This window comes from Sceloporus undulatus, chromosome 1, assembly GCF_019175285.1.
Source record: "Sceloporus undulatus isolate JIND9_A2432 ecotype Alabama chromosome 1, SceUnd_v1.1, whole genome shotgun sequence".
NCBI lineage: Eukaryota > Metazoa > Chordata > Lepidosauria > Squamata > Phrynosomatidae > Sceloporus > Sceloporus undulatus.
Genome location: NC_056522.1, coordinates 249,235,869 through 249,256,290, shown reverse-complemented (window position 1 = coordinate 249,256,290; position 20,422 = coordinate 249,235,869). Strand labels below are relative to the sequence as shown.

Here is a 20,422-nt window from a genome sequence, read left to right as displayed (position 1 = left end):
CAGACTTGTAACCAAAGCCCATGCATATTTTTCAATAACTAAACATAAAATGCAATACATTCAGATGAGGAAAATTACATGCATTTACAAGGAGATCTTTTACCACTTGAGTGAGCACCACGGCAAAAAACATCACAAGAGTATCATGTAGTTTGATTCTAAGTGTATGTCTTTCGCAATAAATTATGATTGCTGGGTTCTAGTAACACAAAAACAAACAAAGCCACAAATCAGATCCCACAAGCTTAACATTTTCCCATCCCTGTATTTAAAAACTGTTTCTGGCACTGAATGTATTAAAGGATAATATACTGTATCTGTTTCTCCCCAGTTTTTAAAAAGGTTTGTTATGATTTTAATTACAGTTCTTCAGAACTATACACATTAGTCTATTGCAACATTAAAAACAACACGAAAAGCTTGAAGACCAATGAATTTGTTCTGGCATAAGTTTTTTTTATTTATTTATCTGCAGCACATTTCATCAGATGCCTGAAATATTACCATGCATGCAAAGAGGTGGGAATAGGGTTTATAGTCAGAGTGGTCAAAGGAAAATAAAAAGGAGCAAGCAATAACAGCGAAGAGAGCCAGTGTGGTGTTGTGGTTTGAGTATTGGACTATGACTCTGGAGACCAGGGTTTGATTCCCCACTCAGCCATCAATTCCACTGGGTGACCCTGGGCAAGTCACACTCTCTCAGCCTCAGGGGAAGGCAATGGCAAACCTCCTCTGAACAAATCCTGCCAAGAAAACCCTGAGAGAGGGTTGCCATAAGTCAGAAATGACTTGAAGGCACAGAACAGCAACAATGACTGGAAGTAGCATTACGAACAGACCCATTCAAAAAATGTTGCCTTCAAGTCATTTCAAACATCCAGATGCTAGGGAGGTCAATTAACACATGTAATGTGATAAGAAAATTTCCTCTTGATTCATCCCACTTGTGCTGACTGGAGCTTTGCGATACACCAATTTCTCTATTTCTAGTATCAACAAACAAACAAACAAGCTTCATTTATATACCGCTTCATATCACCTAAGTAGTGTTTAAGTGGTTTACAACTGTAAGCTAATTTGCCCCCAACAATCTGGGTACTCATTTTAGCGACCTCGGAAGGATGCAAGCCTGAGTCAAGCTTGAGCTCTTTTGCTGGTCTTGAACTCACAACCTTATGGCTTTGAGGGAGTGGTTGCAGTACAGGCATTTAACCACTGCGCCACCAGGGCTCCATGTATCATGTTTTCTATTGCTACAATTGTTTCTACAGATGCGGGAAAATATTAACCAATGATTAATTGTCATGTTACTTTACAGAAGGGCAGTTGGAGCAATGACCATGGTTCTGATGAGTGGCAGAGAGAGATAATAGGCTAGGTTGGGTGAGAGGAAGAAACAAACTGGAGCAGTGCTGTTCCTGCCCGTTGGCGGAGTGAGGTAGCTGCCTTAGGCATCAGATGGTGACCATCCTTGCTGTCCTTCCGACGGCAGGTTAAGATGTTTTTATGCTGCCAGACATTCACATGACGTGGATGCTGCTTTGTTTTTGTTTTAAAGAGTTTTAAATTTTAAAATGTAATAATGTTGTTTTTTAAGTGTTTGAATTGTTTTATTATTTTTTAAACTTTGTATTTTTAATGTTTTATACTGTTTTAACTTGGACTGTTTTAGATTTGTTGGCCGCCTTGAGTCCCTTTACTGGGAGGAAGGAAGGCTATAAATAAACAGAACAACAACAACAACAACAACAAATGGTGAGTGGTGTGAAAGGATAGTCATTGCAGTCCCCTGGCTGTTCCTCCCTGTTCCAGAGCTGTGTGGTGATATCTTATCCTTGCTGCTGTCAGTGTGTTTTCAAGTCATTCCTGACTTATGGTGACCCAAGGCAACCCTATCATGGGGTTTCTTGGCAAGATTTGTTCAGAGGAGGTTTGCCACTGCCCTCCCCTGAGGCTCAGAGCATATAACTTGCCCAAGATTTTATCCCTACTAGTGCTGTAATAAGAGTCAACTGATGGTCCAAGTTGGTTTTGGTAAATGGAATTGATGAAGGTATCACCTTAGGCAGCAGAATATATTGGGCTATCCTTGGATGCACTCTTAATAGATCTCAATTAAACACCAAAGGAATGGGACAAAAGATGTTAACCCAAATTCAGCTCCTTTTTAAAGTCATATTCTAAAGACACTATCAGGATGAAGCAGCATGTCAAAATCCCCTCAGTACAAAGGAGGTGATGTGTGGTATATTTCTGCCCCTGTGTGGATGCTGGGAGTTGCAATGTGGTGCAATGCAAAAGGGTTAAAGATAGGAGAGGATCAACAGTTTGGAATGGTATTTCCCATCTTCCATACAGAAGAAGTCCCTTAAATTGAAGGTGTGTGTGTGTCTTGGGCTCTTTGTGGATGATGGGAGCTGTGGGAATGTGTCATCCAAGATGGTTCACAATGGAATAGAGTCTGTGAACCTCTGTGCTGCATATCACACAGCAGGGCAAGCCATAACTGTGGAGGGGGCCTCTTGGAACTATAACACCCATTGTCCACAATCACTGGAGCCACTGACTGAACCAATGGGATCTAGAGTGGAACCAGATGTGATGAAATGTGAATCTTACCCCAAGATAAGCCTCCTTTTAGAGTGAGAAAGAACTGCAGTAGAGGAACTGTGCGATAACATGAATATAGTCACCATGGTGATGCATAGTCAGGGAGCCATGGAAATTATAGTAGGACCATATTGTGGCCAAAAGGATAACTGGAAATACTGTTTTACATTCCTGTAGTAGAAAACAACAAATGAAATGAAATGAAATGCTTTTTTTAAAGGAAAAGATAGGAGTAGAACTAGAAAAGAAAGGAAAGTCAAAAGAAAGACATATTAAGGGTACAGGAGAAGCAGAGTTAAAGCTGTTGATCTGAAAACTCGAAGGACAGCACAAGGTTAAAACAGATCAGCAATAATTTAATGATGAAAAAGCTAAATAATATTTTTGGCACTAATAGAAAAAGAATCAATCTATTCCAGAATTATTTATGTAAAATTACAAATGACACATGCGGATGGAAAGAAATGTGGCTGAGTTTGGAAGGGGAAGGGAAGGCTGCCTATGGTGATAATGATGGATGTGTGCAAGGAAAATAGTTGCATTGCCAACACAACAGGGAAAGAGAACAGAAAGGAAGAGCCACATGAAGAATTTTTAAGTCACCTTTTTTTCTTCTGTATCTAAAAATTTGGCAAAAAGAACTGGGGCTGCATCTGCACTTCAGAAATAATGCACTTTGACACCACTTTAACTACTATGGCTCCATGCTATGGACCCCAGGGATTTGTAGTTTGTTGTTGCACCAGAGCTCTCTGACAGAGAAGGCTAAATATCTCATATAACTACAATTCCCAGATTTCCATAGTATGAAGCCACAGCAGCTAAAGTGGTGTCAAATTGCATTATTTCTGCAGTGTGGATGCAACCTGCAATTTGTAATGGATCATAGTGTAAGTTGTCCTTTATATCTGTGTAAATTCTTGGAGATAGGCCTTTATTGTCCTACAGACAGCCTCCAAATCTTAAACTATTCACAACAGGATACATAACAGAAATAATCCAGTTTGAGACTGCTTTAACTGCCCTGTCTCAGTGCTAGGAAATTGTAGTTTGTTGTGGCACCAGAGTTCTCTGACAGAGAAGGCTAAATGTCTCACAAGACTACAGTTCACAGAATTCCCTAGCACTGAGTAAGGACAGTTAAAGAGGTTTCAAACTAGATTATTTCTGCAGTGTTTTTTCGACCTTGGATGATAATACAGGTTAAAGACCCTGCCACAAACCCAGAGACCAACTCTGTCCCCACAATATTACGGGGCCCAATAACACCCACAACATCAGAAGTGCTTTTCTTCCAGTGTGTAAGCTCATGCATAAAGCTCATGCAAAAATTCAAACCAGTTAGTCTTAAAGGTGCTGCACATTTCCTTTCCCTTTCCTCCCTTTTCTCCACCTTCCTTCCTCCTTTTCATTCTGTAGTACCTCTCCTTGTGGCACATGGATTTATACAACTTGGTCTGTCACAGGCTGATAGATAACTGTTGCATGCCCTCATTTGTTCCAGTATGTGAAAACTGTGTACGAAGGGAGGAGCGTAGAAATTAGACTTTGTTACCTCTTCCGTCCCTCAATTCTATATATTTTTATTTTTCATTTTGCACAATTGGCATTCATGAATGGATAAAACCATCCTCCCTCTGTAAGTGTAGCCAAGTTCCACTTTTCTCCAGAAACCAAGCAGAATTCCATGGTACAGTTCTTACTGGACTGTTCCACTTCAGACTGCAGGTGAGGAATCTATCCTTTGGAAATTAATATATAGCAAAGAGGCCCAGCCAACTTTTTTCTAGTGGCCTGCTTCTCTATTTGCACAGAGTTGTTTTTCTTTTTTAATGAAGCAGAATTCAAATATGAAATCTGCTAAGATGTGAGATTGTGCTCTGTGCCATAGTACTGATACATGTATATTGGAAGGAACACCTTTCATTTTTCTCTCATTTAGCTTTTAATGCTCCACCCAAATCATCGTAGGGTTCTCCTATGTCATGTGCTTGACAAACTGTCAGTGACCCTTATGAAGGCTGAAGGGCTTTGGCTTTTCTGCATTTCTCGCTTTATGACTGTGGGGAAAGGCTCAGTTTATCTTATCTCTACTGTTGAGCTAGCAAAAATAAATCTCTGGCAAATACAATTCCTTACACCCACTCACTCCTGTTACCCATTGACACTGTGCTAGCAGGAAGGATGCTTGCTTGCTTGCTTTAAAGCAGAAAGTAATGACATTACTAGAAACTCTAGTAAATGAGTAGATAATCTCCTCCCAGTGGGAAGCCATGGATAAATCAGAGAATGGCCCCTGATATCGTTCTGAACCTAGTTCTTTGGCAGATGAGCCTTCTAGAGGAACACCTATTTGCACAATGCCCCACCCAGTGCAATGGTCACAGACTCTTGTAAGCAAGAGTGAATCCTAACATCTGGTGCATGCCTTCATGAGCCCACAATCTCTAACGTACATAACACCTGCCCAGGCCATAGCTTTGCATGATGTGTCACAAACCCATAGTGATAAATTACAGAAACTTACACATACGCCAAACCACATGTTTTGTTGTTGTTGTGTGCCTTTAAGGCAGCATCAGCACTGCAGACATAATTCAGTCTGACAACACTTTAATTGCCATGGCTCCAAGCTATGCAATTCTGGGAAATGCATTTTGTTGTGCCACCAGAGCTCACTGACAGAGAAGGCTAAATATCTCACAAAACTACAGTTCCCAGAATTCCGTAGCATTGAGGCAGGACAGTTATAGTGGTGTCAAACTGGATTGTTTTTGCAGTGTGGATACAGCCCAAGTAGTTTTGGACTTATGGCAACCCTAAGGTGACCCTATCATGGGGTTTTCTTGAGCTGAGAGTGTGTGATGTGCCCAAAGTCAACCAATGGGTTTCCATGACCAAGCTGGGAATTGGACCCCAATCTTCAGAGTTGTAATCTGATGCATGATACTTAAACTATATGAAGCTTAAATTTTTGATTTTCTTTCTTTGCAGTGTACATTCCCTATGGATTTTGTGAAGGAAAGATTTAAAGAGGAGAGCCATTATGAAAATCATTTTTTTTTAGTGATTAGCCTCATTTTATGTTGATTTCCCAAAAATCACATGTATGTACTGCACATAGCATGCAAAAAGGAACTCTGTTGTAGTTGTATTCCACACTCCCTACAAGGAGTGTGCAGGAATAGTTCAGAGATGAAGATGCCAGCCACAGATGCTGGTGAAACATCAGAAATAAACTCTTTTAGAACATGGCCTCATACCCTGAAAAACCCACAAAAAACTATGGATGCCAGCCATGAAAGCCTTCGACTTCACTTTGTACAGAGGGTTAAAATGAAACTTGTCCATCTATAACTGCACTGGAATAAGGATACCCATTTGAATATTTTGGTTGACTGAAGATCTGAATCCAAGATAAACAGCATGATGTAGTGGGAACCAGTGTGATGTAGTGGTTTGAGCATTGGACTAGGACTCTGGAGATCACTGTTCAAAGCCCAGCTCAGCCTTGCATGTCCACTGGGTGACCTTGGGCAAGTCACACTCTCTCAGCCTGAGGGGATGGCATCAGCAACCCCCTTCTTAAAAAACTTGCCAAGAAAACACCATGATAGGTTTGCCATAGGGTCACTATAAGTTGGAAATAACTTGAAGGCACACAACAACAACAACATTAAGCTACATCACTCTGGCTCACTGAATGTTAGTACTATATGAAAAAAAGTTCTTAGATGCCTTATGAGAACTGCTAGGATTCCATGATAATAGGTATAGCCTAACTTTGGGAATAAGAATCATGCAGCCCTCCAGATGTTGCTAGACTACAACTCCCAGCATTCCTCACCATTGGACATGCTGGCTCAGGTTGCTGGAAGGTGCAGTCCAACATCTGGAGGGCCATGTGATTACCATCACATCTGGAGGGCATGTGATGCCTATCACAGACTTAGTGCTGATTAGAGGACATTTATAGAAGGATCTTGGTTAAGAGAACACCAATGGCTTTTAAGGAGCGCAAGGTCAATATTCCCAGCAGCTTATTTAAATATTAATCAGCTGTTTCCTCCTTTTCTGACTTTTATGGCTCTAGGAAAAACAAACAGCACATTGGGAAGAGAAATCATTTATTATGTCAAATCTGCCCTTGGCCTATGGACTTTCTATCATCTTGTGCAACTCTTGGAGGGAAGACTTAATGCATAAAAATACATTTATCAGCCATGCAGGCTAGTATTAAGTTGGGCACCTTGCCCAGTACATAAACCTAATGCAAAAGACTCATCACACTTCTACCTCCCCTCCTCAACTCTTTCATCTTCTTCAGGACTTCTAAATGGGGTGAAAAACAAAGTCAAGACACTTGGATCCCTTTGTATCCACTCACTTGGCTTAGAAAACCTGCAACCCTCATAATAGTGTTGGGACTTCTGTTCCCATCAGTCTCAACCAGGATGACTAGTGATGACAAATCACATGTTTGTGATTTTCAAAGAGATTGACCTGTTCTTCTGTTTCCATGTGCCCATAGGTACTTGAGGCTTGAATACTACACACCTGAGAAAGTGAACTGTAATCTATGAAAGCTCATGTTTAAATGAACCGATTAAACCCAAAGGTGACACAAGGTTCCTTGTCCCCCTTTCCTCCCCTTCTTTCTGTGTTTGTGTTGTAAACATAAGCACAACATAGGTTTTTATATATTATGGAGACTACTTTTATGATATTGAGTACTGCAGGCACACCCTCAACATAACCAATTTTTATCAGCCTCAAGACTTCCCTAGGCATCTTGGGTGCTCTATGAGTAGAATATTGGCCTGGACAGGTCTTTGGTTTGATCCAACAGGGCTCTTTTTATGCTCTAAATATATGGCAGATAATGGCCAATATTGAATCACCTTGGGCAAGTCATATACTCTCAGCCTCAAGGGAAGACAAGCTTCCTCTGAACAAATCTTGCCAAGAAAACCTCATGATAGGTTAGAGTCACCATAAATTAGAAATGACTAGAAGGTACACAGCAATAATAACAACAGCCGATAAAAGAGAAACAGCACATAGTCCCCCAGCAATGGATGGAACAAAGGCCCAGTACAGATTTCCTCTTTGTGGCATCCTGGTGATGTGCTAGGGTTGCCTGGGGGCAGAGCAACCGCATGCCCCGCAACCTTAGCACGTGGCCAGGGCATCACTGTTGTGCAGTGCCATACAGACGGTACACGTAGCAATAACATTGCAGCTGCACCACATCCAAACAGCGCAGCGCAGCTATGATGTCATTGTGCTGTCTCCGGTGCTTTCCTGTGGCGCAAAAAGGAGCTGCTTCTGCACACTCTTTTTTTGCTGTGCAGTGGTACCATGCAATTTGGTTGCTGCGGTACAGCTACACAGCAATGAGAGGCGGCTCCTGGCCACCTTTTGCTGGCGCTGTGTACCACACCAAAGATAATGGTTTCCTGGCACACTATACACATTTCAACACTACCTGACCCCATCTTCATGGGGGCATACTACACTCTTCTATTCTCGTCACCACAGACTAATTCTGTTGTCAAACTAGATTTGCCACTTTATTTCCATGCACATAGGCTGGTTTACAATGCTTTTGTTCACAAACCACCATGGTTAAAACTGGGCTTGCCACTTCATTTCCATACACAAAGGATTTTGAATTCAAATTAACATTCTCACACACCTATGGCATATATCTGTCCCTGGCTTACCACTCCACCGAATGCATCTGTGGAAGTACAGTAGATGTAAGTCTACAAAGCTCATGCTGCCAACTTCTTTCTCAAAAATGCTACAGGATCTCTCTACATACTGATTCTACAGACTAACATGGCTATGTTTTTGAACAGCCAATATAGTTTGTTCCTTGTTAAAAGGAAATTCTGTGGCACTTTTGATACTAAGTGAGACTAACTAAATTAAGTTTTTTTGGATTTGTCTCCTTCATCATTTTTGTGTCTATTCATCCCCAGTACATGCATTGTATGCTTTTTTTTTTTACTGGAGAATGCTTTTGCAAAGTTAGTTCCATGTTAAAATTCAATTTAGTATGTCCATAGGTATACAGTGTACAGTGGGACTTTCAACTGCATTCATAAGGCTACTGACAAAAGGTTTGCTTAATTTGGGGATTTACTTCTTTCCATCCTGGAGAATCTCCACTGGTTGGCAGGTGGACATCACTGCAGACGAGTCATGCCATTATTTGGTAGGGAAGAGGGAGAATTCATTTTCTTTGCTCTTCAGTGGAGTTTATCAGACAAGGGAAATTGGAAGTATAATCCAATGGCAATCTGAACACAATCATGGGGTTTAACATTATTGCGTGATAGCCTACTACACACAAATTAGGGCAATGGGAAGTCAGTCTGAGCTCAATCATGGGGTTTCACGTTATTGTGTGATAGACTACCACACGCAAATTCGGGCAATGGCATGCTATTTTCAGGCAATGGGAAGCCAGTTTGAACGCAATTCACGTGAATGCGTTCTGACTCCACTTTCTTTTCATTCGAAATTAAGAGAAATTCCTCACATGTGATAAAGTCCAGTGTGAACTTGCCTAATTTTGCCATATTGACCCATTACACAAACTGAAATACAGTTACTCTTGAAACTGGCTCTTCTTTAAATTTTGTGATGTGGTTCTTCAGCAAGAAATGTATAGAAATACATACATTAGGAACAAATGTACAAAAACAATTTGTACATTTTGATGAAAATAACATTAAAATGTATAATGTCAGGACAATGTACTGGAAGGGGGGAATGGGTGTTGGGCCAGATTTCAGTGGAGTGGCTCTCAGGTTTTGGAGCTTATTCAAAGGAAGCTAGATTGTTTGCCAGTGGAAGGACAAAAAAGAGCAGCCAATTCTTCTACTCCAGCAGGCTTGTGTCAATTAGCACATAGTTTTAGGGATGGTTTATTTTTTAATAGACTTGCTTTTCAATTATTTTAATGAATTTTTAAAAAATGTCATTAGATCATTACATTTTACAATAGGCCAAGTTTAATGAAATTTAAACTATGATAAGCTTTTATAAGTTTTCATATACATTTGTTTTTAATCTTTATCTGTTTTAGTCTTTTTTAAACAAAAACTTATTGAATTAGTCTACTGACCATTTCAACAAACTTTATCTGTTTTATTCTTGTAAGCTGTCCTGAGTTCTAGCTCTGTGTGAAAAGGCAGAATATAAGAAAAATAAATTAACATGACCATATTTCTCATAATAATAATAGTAATAATTACAAATATAATATCATCAGATAATAAAAATCATACATTTGCTATCTGCATATGGTTATCATGCAGTAGTCTAGAAGTACAGAAAAACCATAATCACAAATAGTATCTCATTCTCATGGGAATGCAATATATCTTTCTATGGAAATGATCATATCAGCCCATAACCTAATAACTTATCATGTCGTGAGAGTTCAGCTGTAAATTGCCTCTTTTATGCTATTGTTGTTATCCCACTGTAAAACAATAAATTCCAAAGTTGCATTGTGTCTGATGGTAGAAAACATTTTGTAATTTTAACATTGCTGCACGTTAACTACATGGCTTGTACTTTCTTAATTCAGCTCATGGCTTCAGACCTTGCAAATATTCTTGCTTTGACTGGTTCTCTACTCCCTGAATCAGCACTTATCACCTATCCCTAACTATGGCCTTGTACAGACAGGCCAAAATAAGGCTGCTTTGGGTCACTTTGGAGGTATGCTTTTTAAATGATGCATGCGTACTATGAGTCCAGAAGCTATGCCAAAGCCACGCTCCAGTCCTAAGGACTGGAGCGTGGCTTTGGTGCGTCTTCCAGACTCTTAAGATGCATCCATTAATTAAACAGCATACCTCCAAAGTGACCTGAAGCAGCCTTATTTTGGCCTGTCTGATCAGGCCCTACTTTTTCAAGGATGGGTGAAGTGCAGTCTTTCAGATGTCACGGGAGTGCAAATCACATCAGTCTTAGCTAGCATTCTGGATGTTGCATGCAGAGGGCTGCACTTTTCCCACTTTAAGAGATAATTCATTAGAGATTTACTCAGAGGATCAGAGAATGAGGAAAGCCCAGCCACCAGGGATACAACCAACCCAGAAGAGAACAATAGAGCCATAGAATCATCAAGTTGGAAATGACCCCAAGGGTTCTCTATTCCAAGTTCCTTCTACTATGGAAATCCACAGTGAAAACATCCTTGAAATGTGACCATTCAACTTCTCCTTAAAAACCTCAACAAAGGAGAATCTACCATTCTTAAGATAATCTATTACATTATTGAGCTATTCTTGCCAGCAAGAAGTTCTTCATAATGTTCAGCTGCTTTCTTGTAATTTGAATCTGCTTTTTTAGGTCAGTGATTCCCAAACTGGGGGTGGTTGAAAGATCCAGGGTGGTAGTGAGGAAAAAGCAGGAGACGGGAGCAGTGAGGAAAAAGTGACCAGCAAGGGGTCTTTCAGTCAAAGTATAGGCATGCAAGAAAGACAAGGGGAGCCAGTGGTTTTTATGAGCATGGGGGGGGGGGGGGGGGAGGGGTTAGAGTACGTGGCAACAGGGGAGAAGCAGTGACAAAAAGTATTCATATTTGAAACCCTGCTTAAGTTTTGTGAGTTTTGGCAGGATTTGGCTGGCAAGTTGGAGTGAGCTCCTACTCCTGTTTTCTTTCATCAGATAGGCCTGGAGAAGAGGTAGCAGAAAAAAACAATGTTTGTGTGTGGGGAAGCTTTGTGGGGAAGGTATATCTCTGGGAGAGAAGTATCTAGGCTTGATTTTTTGAAAAAGTATTTCACCTCTTCAGATTGAGAGTCTTTCTTGCTGAGGAGAAAAGTAGGAAGATGGCTGCACCTCTCTCTGTCCTGGCAAAGAAAAATTATTACCCATTTTGAAGTTATGTAAATCATCTGTGGTCAGAAGAAAGCTGGGAATAAGCTTTGCCCTTTGCACCCAGTCCCCTTAGATGCTGCTCAGCAGCTGCTTGGTTGCTGCTTTCAGGGGGACTGAATGCCTGGTCACTGCTCAACTAGTTGCTTGGTTGCTGCTCCCTTTGCACCTGGTCACCCAGGGAGCAGCAACTGAGTAGCTGGCCAGGAGCTAGCCTTCCTTGTGTAAGTAAGTCTGGCACAAGCAAGAAGGAGGAGTAGTCCTAGGCTGCCTCTGCTGCTGTATTCAGATGAGAGGAGGAGGAGCAGGAGGAAGCAGTGGCGGTTGGTGTGGCTGAGGTAGATGCCGCTGGCTGGCTGCTGCACAAACAGTAGACCTAATAGCAAGAAATAGGCGTTGTGTGGCACTAGGGTTGTCACCAAAGAGCAAAGCGGGTGGTAGCCCAAAAAAAGTTTGGGGACCACTTCTTTAAGTCTTATCCTCTGAAGCAGCAGAAAACCAGCTGAATTCCATTTCCACCTGACTGATCTTCAGATATCAAATGAAGGCTGTCATGCCACTTCTAAATCTTCTCTTTTCCAGGCCAAACACACCCACATTAATCAACGATTCCTTATAGGATTTGATTTCTATGGCTTTTACCATCTTGGATATGTTTCATTTGTTGACATCCTTGTTACACTTTGGTGCCCAGAACTGGTCACAGTATTCTAGATAAAGTCTAACTAGACCAAAATAGAGGAGTGACATTTCTTTCCTATATCTATAAACTATACTTCAGTGCAGCCTAAATCTTTGTTTAACTTGTTCCTGTTGAATCACACTGCTGCTGTCTCATGTCTAGCTCATAGTCTACTATGACCCATAGCTCCTTCTCACATATATGGCTTTCAAGTCAGGTATCACTCATCCTGCATTTGTACATATGATATTTCCTTAATAAACGAATGTATTTATCCCTGCAAAAATTACTGTTTTGGCCCATTTCTGTTAAGGTCATCTTGAACCCTGATTCTGTCTTCTGAGGAATTAGCTTCTCCTTCTAATTTGGTATCACCTGCTGATTAGATGAACATGCCTTATATTCCTTCATCCATGCCATTGATAACAATGTTTGACAACCCCAATAGCTTTTGACCATCAACAAGCATATGGAGACCAGTCTCCTTTTCTGCTGATGTACAATACAAGCTTTTCAGTATCTATTTCTACTTCCAGGATGATAAGGAACCATATGAGAATGCTCTGGGGTCAGTCCATTAATCACTTGCAAATTCACCCCAAAACAGCCCAGTGTTTCTCTGATGGGGAGGATAGGAAATTATTTTTTCCAGTCTGCTAGGGACCAGTACCACATTTTTACTCATTATCTAGAATTGTGTTTCCCAGAAACTCCAGAAGGACCAGCAGCCAATGGGTCATGGGCTGGATCTGCTTCCACGGACCAACACTTTCAGTAGCACTGCCCTAACCCACATCTGAAAAGTAATCAAAGCACTCTCTTTTGTGTTCTCTCTTCTAGAACCTTTCCTGGTATCAAAATCAAATTAATTGATTGACAGTTGCCTGGGTAATTTTTCATTCAAATTTGAAAATGGGGGAAAGTTTGCTTGTCTCCTTCTTCAACAATTTTTGGTATTATAGACTGAGTTCTCTGAGATTACAACTGCAGCTTTGTTTAGTGCAGTGGACCCTTTTTATACGCTGGGGTTTGGTTCCAGGATCCCCTGTGTATAACAAAATCTGTATGTGCTCAAGTCTCATTAAATATAATGACATAGCAAAATGGTGTCCCTTATAACAAATGGAAAATCCAGGTTTGATATTTTGAAATTTATACTTTTAAAAAATATTTTCAAACCATGGATGCTTGAATCTGTGTATAAAAAATCCGTGTATAAGAAAGGCCAACTGTATCTTTAGATGCTGTTTGCCTGGCCTTGTAGATCTGAATCATTTAAAGCCGCTATGTACCTCGCCATACGCTGCCTTTTTATAGGCGGCTTTGAGCATAGGCGCACAAAGCCGCCGGCGTGCGCGGGGCGGAAGGGGCTGCGCGTCCCATTCAATGTTTCCAATGGGGCTCGAGCATAGGCGGAATTTGCCTTACGTGGAGGGATCCGGAACGGATCCCCCGCGTAAGGCGAGGACCCACTGTACTACCTTTTTAACTATGTTTGGCTACATTAGTTTCACTGCATCATTTTTTCTATTTGCACCCATTTCAGCACTGTCTTCATTTTGGACAGAGTCAGAGGTCCATGTTGCGCAATTCTACTTTCTCTCTTACAATTTCGCCATCTCTTCCAGGAAACAGACCTCCCACTTCCTCCTCTTCCTTGCTCCAAACTTTTTTTTTTAAGAAAAACATTTTCTATTAATTTTAATCTCTTTTACAAGCCTGGATTAATTCTGAGTCTTAGGCCTTCTCTATAGAAATATTGGGTACTAAGTTGTACTCTTCTTTGTGATTTACCCCCTTTCCCATTTCTTTTACATTCTTATGTATATGCCTCTTTAAACTTTAGTTCATTGTAATTGTGCCTTCAGTATTTCACTTTTTAGAAACTCCCATCCATCATGATCTCTCTTTTTTTCAGTATTTATGAACATGAGATCTCACCCAATATTTCCTTAAGTTTATTGACACGAGCTTTCTATAAAAAGTCCAGACTGTGTATCTGGCTACACTCAGCTCCCCCACACACCCTTTTTTTGTATCCCTTCCAACCAAATTTTGCACCCTTTCCATGCTGTTCACAAGTTTTTCCTTTGGTAAGCATCAAGTCCAGGAGAGTCAATTTCCCAGTCACTTCTTCCATCTTTTAGAAATTGAAATTGTCAGCAAAAGATTTGTTGGGCTTTATATTCACGGCAGGGTCTGAACAGATATCAGTGTAGCTGATGCCTCACTCTCACTATTTAATGTTTGAACATCAGTTCTAGGGAATATCATCCAAGTCTTCAGTATAGTTCAGAGTTTTATTGTAGGCCATCATAGTGATTTCACTGTTGTTCCCATCTCCTATAATTTTTGCCCAAATGCTTTCACCTTTCTTTCATACACATGTTTTCACATAGATCAGAAGGAAGAGGTTATGGCCAGTGGGGCTGATGACTCTGTTGTGTCTTGGGTCCTTGCACCATGAAGAGAACATACCTCAGGAGAGATCCTGCCAGTTTTCCATAAAGCTTCTGTCTTCTTCAGTGGAGAGTCACTTACAGCCACCACATTTCTCCTCCTCATTTTCTAGGAAGTCTTAGGAGTCCTTCCACCCACAGAGTTTAAGGCCCTAAGGCCACTCCATGCTCTCTGAGGACCATGTCTGGTGTCCCTATGGCCCAGAATCACAAAGAGAGGGCCTTGTGTAGCTCTTAAACTCAGCTGTGTATCTCTAATGACAGCATGATACCTGACAGTTTTGTTTTATGGAACAATCTGAGGTATACACATTCCAAGACCCACTGTAACATTGTAGAAAATACTGTGGCATCACTCTTAATAAAATGCTGCTTTATTAGTATACTGGAAATATCACATCAAAAGATCTGTTTCTCCTTGTGTTTTCTCCAATCAGCTATGCCTGTTACCTCTCTTTCCTGGCAGCCTTTCCTACTGTGAGTCATCTTTCCTAATAAACACTCCCACAGCAATGGGTTTGGTGTAATCCTGTTTTTAATTCTCTCTCTCCTTTAAGAAAGTTTTCAATACCTGTTATTATTCCACATGGTCTAGCTGTTCCTATTTCCTGCTAGCTGTCCTTGGTAAATTCCTGCATAGCAAAACAGAGGTGAGGGCCTTATATCATAGAATCATGGAGTTGGAAGGTCACCACAATCTGGGCCATAGGGACACCATCCAATCTAAACTCCTGCCATGCAGAAATTAAAGCACTCCTGAGAGATGGCCATCCAGCCTCTGTTTAAAAACCTCCAAAGAAAGCAGTTCCACCACTTTCCAAGGTACTGTACTCTCCAAGGTTCCACTGTCACACAGCTCTTACTGTGAGGAAGTTCTTCCCAATGTTTAGATGGAATCTCTTTTCCTGTAGCTTGAATCTATTGCTCCATGGCTTAGTCTCTACAGCCAGGGATGAAGCCGGGGGGGGGGGGGTCAATGGGGTCCAGACCCCCCTCCATTAGATAAAATGAATGGTGTGTGCTGCTGCACCACCGCACCCAAGCCCCATTATAATGGTGGCACTTAGTCTAGACCCCCCCTTCCCAAAATCTTGGCTACATCTCTGCTACAGCAGCAGAAAATAAGATTGTTCCATCCTCAATATGACATCCCTTCAAATATTTAAACATGGCTATCATGGGTATGTTTAGTCTCTTCCCTAGACTAAACATATCCAGCTCCCTAAGCAATTCCTCATAGGAAATGGTTTCCAGACCTTTCACCATTTTGGTCACCCTCCTCTGGTCATGCTCAAGCTTTTCAACATTCTTTTTGAACGGCGGTGCCCAGAACTGAACACAATATTCCAGGTGAGGTCTGACCAAAGCAAAATAGAGTGCTATTATTATTTCCCTCGATCTAGACATTATACTTCTATTGATGCAGCCTAGAATTGCATTGGCTTTCTTAGCTGCTCCATCACATTGCTGACTTATGTTCAGCTTGTGGTCCTCTTAAGATTCCTAGGTCCCTTTCACATTAACTGCCAACAAGCCACCAAGAAAACCTCTTGATAAGTTCACCTCAGGGTTCCCATAAGTCGGAAACGACTTGAAAGCATACAACAACAAACAGGCACACTTCAGTTAACATAGCCTCTGACAAAGAAGCTTCCTTTTACAAAGACTCTTTATGCCTGTTCAGCCTTCCTTTCCCCCATCATCACTAGCATTGGAAGCATATTGAAGGAGAGCTGGAGAAACAGATTTTCAGTGCTAGATTGCAGAAGTATGTCTGGAGTAAACAAATGGGGGAAAGTGGGATTTTAGTTTAGCCCAATGGTTCTCAAACTGTGAGGCAGGACACCCAGGTGGAGCATGAGAGTTGCTGGGAGGGGTGGGTGGGATGATGACTTCTTCTCATCTCAAACCTTTTCTGTCCTGGAGGGAAAAGAGGAAGACAAGATGGGCACTTGGAGCCTTCACTTGAGGGAGGAGGGGAGGGAAACCTATTTCCTTATAAAATGTTAAAATATGAATCTACATTAATGTGTGAATGAAAATACGGTAAACAAAATATTTTTATTCATATACTACATCAGGGGGGGGTACAATGTCTGGATGTAGATATAAAGGGAGTCGCAAGTTTAAAAAGTTTGAGAACCACTGCTCTCTAATCAGTCCTACTGCAGGTGTGTGTGCCGGCCTACAACAGGGAAGGTAAACAGCAGCTCCTTCCGGAACACCTGAGCATGTATGAAATGCAAAAGGGGGTGAACAGATAAGCCTGCCTTATCAGCTCCTCCCAGTATTTTTTTTTAAAAGAGCATAAGTCATTAGAAAGGGAAGACAGAAGCTCATAAGACATAAGTCATAAGAAAGGTATATTCTGGTGAAAGAAAAAACTGTCTTGGATGCATTTAGGAAGAAGCAGTGGTCTCTAGAAGGTTGACAATATTTTTGTTTACTTATACAAGGCTTATTTGACTTGGTTGTTTCATTTTACATGTGCATATTGTTAGTTTGGATAAAAGGTTTGCTGAAATGTATTGAAGTGCTCTTCCTTTTTAATGCGTAGGAACCTATCCATATTTTTTTCCATGTTACTTCTGCCTCGGGTAGCAAAGTTTCTGTTAAAGAAATAATGCCCAGGATCACATCTACTTGGTTAACTGAGGTATAACTATATCAAATTTATATCAAGTGCCAATTGTATACTCTGGAATTTACCAACTAAAAGGAGAAAACAGGATTGCCTGCTTTTGCATTTGTAACTACAGCTTGGTCTGACAAAATCAGCAGGTGACACCTTGTGTCCTTCAACAGCACTGAGATGGACTTCATCCATTTTCTAAAGTCTACACCCCAAGCAGTTGTTAGAGACATACCTACAGAGGTCAGTTGAAAAGCTGGCATCCACACTTGCCCCACCACCTGCCATTCCAGGTAATGATCCCATCAAGGCAACAACAACTTCATAACTTACCTGGTGCAGCTTGATGTCAAGAGTATTTTTAATACCCTCAAATATGTGCTCGTTTCTGTAGTTTGTTGCAGGTTGTTGTTGCTATGCTTTAGTCTCGGGGAGAGAAGCAAAGCAGTTGCAAGCAAGGGAGGGGGACAGAGCTAGCTGCCCAGGCTTGGATTATTTCTGCTCCACTAGACTGCCAGCTAACCCAGCCCCTAATGAGCTGAATTCCAGCAAATACTTTCTAAAAGGCAGTGGGGTGGTGACTAGGGAAGACAGAAGCTCATTAATGGTGGTGATGGTGGGGAATGACAACAAAGGACAAGGCAAGCATAACCAGGAGGAACAGAGCCAGTTGAGAGAGTGAGGAACAAACAAACAAGAAGAAAACAGGCCTTTTTGCAGCCTTGGCGTGGAACTAATGGGCTCGATACAAGTGGTCAAGGGAAGAGAACAAACTGAGCACATTAGACAAGAGCCCCTTAGCTGAGCCTTCTTCTCCAGAATGTGGCTAAAGGCGGTTCTGAAGGGGATTAAAGCATCCACAAATGCAGGGATGGCCCTACTGTAAGGCAGAGTGAGGCAGTTGCCTCAAGTAGAGGTTTGGATGGGTGAGGGGGTAGTGTCGGATGCCAGAGCTCTCTGTGTTGCACAGGCTGCACTGTCCGGTGGTGTGTTAGGGAACACTGTTGCTTTATCCATCTCAAAGTGGGATCCAGTTGCCAGTGCAGCCAGCTTACATCTATGGCAGAGATGGGCAATTGTGGAAGGTTAAGGGTTACATTAGCTCCCCAGAAGACCTCAGAGGACAGCACCCCCCCACTGCATCTGACTGTTATTGTTATTGTTGTGAGCCTTCAAGTTGTTTCCAACTTATGGGAACCCTAAAGTGAACCTATCATGGGGTTTTCTTGGCAAGATTTGTTCAGAGGAGGTTTGTCATTGTCTCCCATTGAGGCTGAGAGCATGTGACTTGCCCAAGGTCACCCAGTGGATTTTATGGCCACGCGTGGAATCAAACCCTGATCTCCAGTGTCATAGTCCATTGCTCAAACCACTATGCCACTACACCTGCTTCTACAAACAAACAATAATAAATCATTTTATGCCCAAAAGCCCTCGGGGGGGGGGGCATTGGCGCATTCTAGCCATGCTTTTGGGCCTTCCTAGGGGGCATTTAGAGTCCTGCCAGGAATTGCTTTTAAAAAAATAGGTTTTGGAAAAAAATGCAAAATTTCACATGACCCTTGGGGAAATAGAGCATGCCAAACCTAGTGGAGATGCCCTTCACACCATCCAGAGGTCATTTGGGGTTATATTGTGGTCTGTAGGGGCCATAAAATGGTCCTGGGGAGCTGTGCTTTGCTCATCCCTGATGTAACATGGCTGATCTTTCACCTAGGCAGACAAGATGTCTTAGGCTACAAGTTTAAAAACACATTGGAGAACACTGCAAGGGCCCATCCACACTCTAGTTACGGATGGAAGGTATTTGGGAAGCAGCATCTGTGGGCTGAATATGCAGTACAAGTAAGAGGAGTCTAGAATAGGGGCATCTCTTCACTAAGAAATACAAAACAATAAAAATCTAGCCTTCTAGTGAAACTGGAATCTTGGCCACACAAAATTATTCAGATCCAGTGTGTACACCAATGTAATACTGCAATTCAAATGCTGGACCGGGACTTGAAAGATCTAGGTTTAATTTTTACTTTGCAAGGAAACTCGCTGGATACCCTTTGGCCAGTTACAACCTCAGCTTGCCTTACCTCACAGAGATGTTATGAAGGTGAAGTGGGGATGAGGAGAAACATGTACACTGCCTTGAGCTCATTAGGTCAATGGCAAGGTGTAAAAATAACAGATACATATATACACAGAAAGGAACTGGCAAAATCTCCCCTGAGTAATCCTTGCCTAAGAAAACCTTACGAAATTCATGGAGTTGCCATAAGTCAACAGGTGACTTGAAGGCATATATACACATAAAGATGGGAACGTTCTCTGTTGCCTTCTGGAAGAGATGATCTAGCCCAATCTTGTGTTTCCAACAATGGCTGGCTGGTGAGCCAGCCAAATGACTGGAGATTCATAAACCAACACATGAAAGCAGCAATGAAGGTTATTTGCCTTCATCAACTGGTACTCAAGAAGTATACTGCCACTATACATGGGAGCTCAATTCAGATTTCATGGTCAATAGTCACTAGTAGACCTACTCATGGCTTAGCCTAATATTTAAAAATACTAGAATGGGGAATCTGCAGAGTTCTTGATATTAATGGCCACAAGTACTATCAACATCAGCCAGCATCAGTTAAAGTTAGGGGTGGTTGGAGTTGTAGTCCAACATCTATGTGACTGCAGCCCCAGGGTTACAGAGCCACATTAATGTGTGACTTTAACCCCAAAAGTTAAATCTGCATATCAGTGCTCTGTTTTTGACCTGCTAGATATTTGGGGCCAGAAAATCTCTTTTGAGATCTAGGAGCTGAAGTTCAAAACATCTAAAGGAACAAAAATTGAGAACCACATTATCTGAAGAAATTACTGGTCCATCTTTAATTTTCATTAGTAAGCTTGTTATAGTATTTAAAGAGAATTATTTCCACTATCACCACCCAATCATTAAAGCTTTTGTGAATTATTATAGCTCCTCATTTAGCGTTTTTTTCCCCTTTTCTAAAAGGAAAGTCATACTTTAGTCCTGTGAAATCCCCTACATTAGATGTTCAAACTACTACCAGCTCCAATAAGCTTGGCAAATGGGCCAGGATGATGGGAGCTGTAATCTTCGAGAAATTAGATTTCAGGTTCCTC

At 41.4% G+C, this 20,422-nt stretch overlaps 1 protein-coding gene across 1 annotated transcript in view; it reads right to left on the bottom strand.

The window, feature by feature from the left end:
• Nucleotides 1-18,102, bottom strand: part of VIL1 (villin 1) — a 70,526-nt gene extending 52,424 nt beyond the window's left edge. The window contains exon 1 of the mRNA XM_042472302.1: nucleotides 17,621-18,102. The gene's annotated coding sequence lies outside the window, so the exon portion shown is untranslated. The remainder of the gene's footprint in view (nucleotides 1-17,620) is intronic.
• Between the last annotated feature and the right edge of the window lie 2,320 nt (nucleotides 18,103-20,422).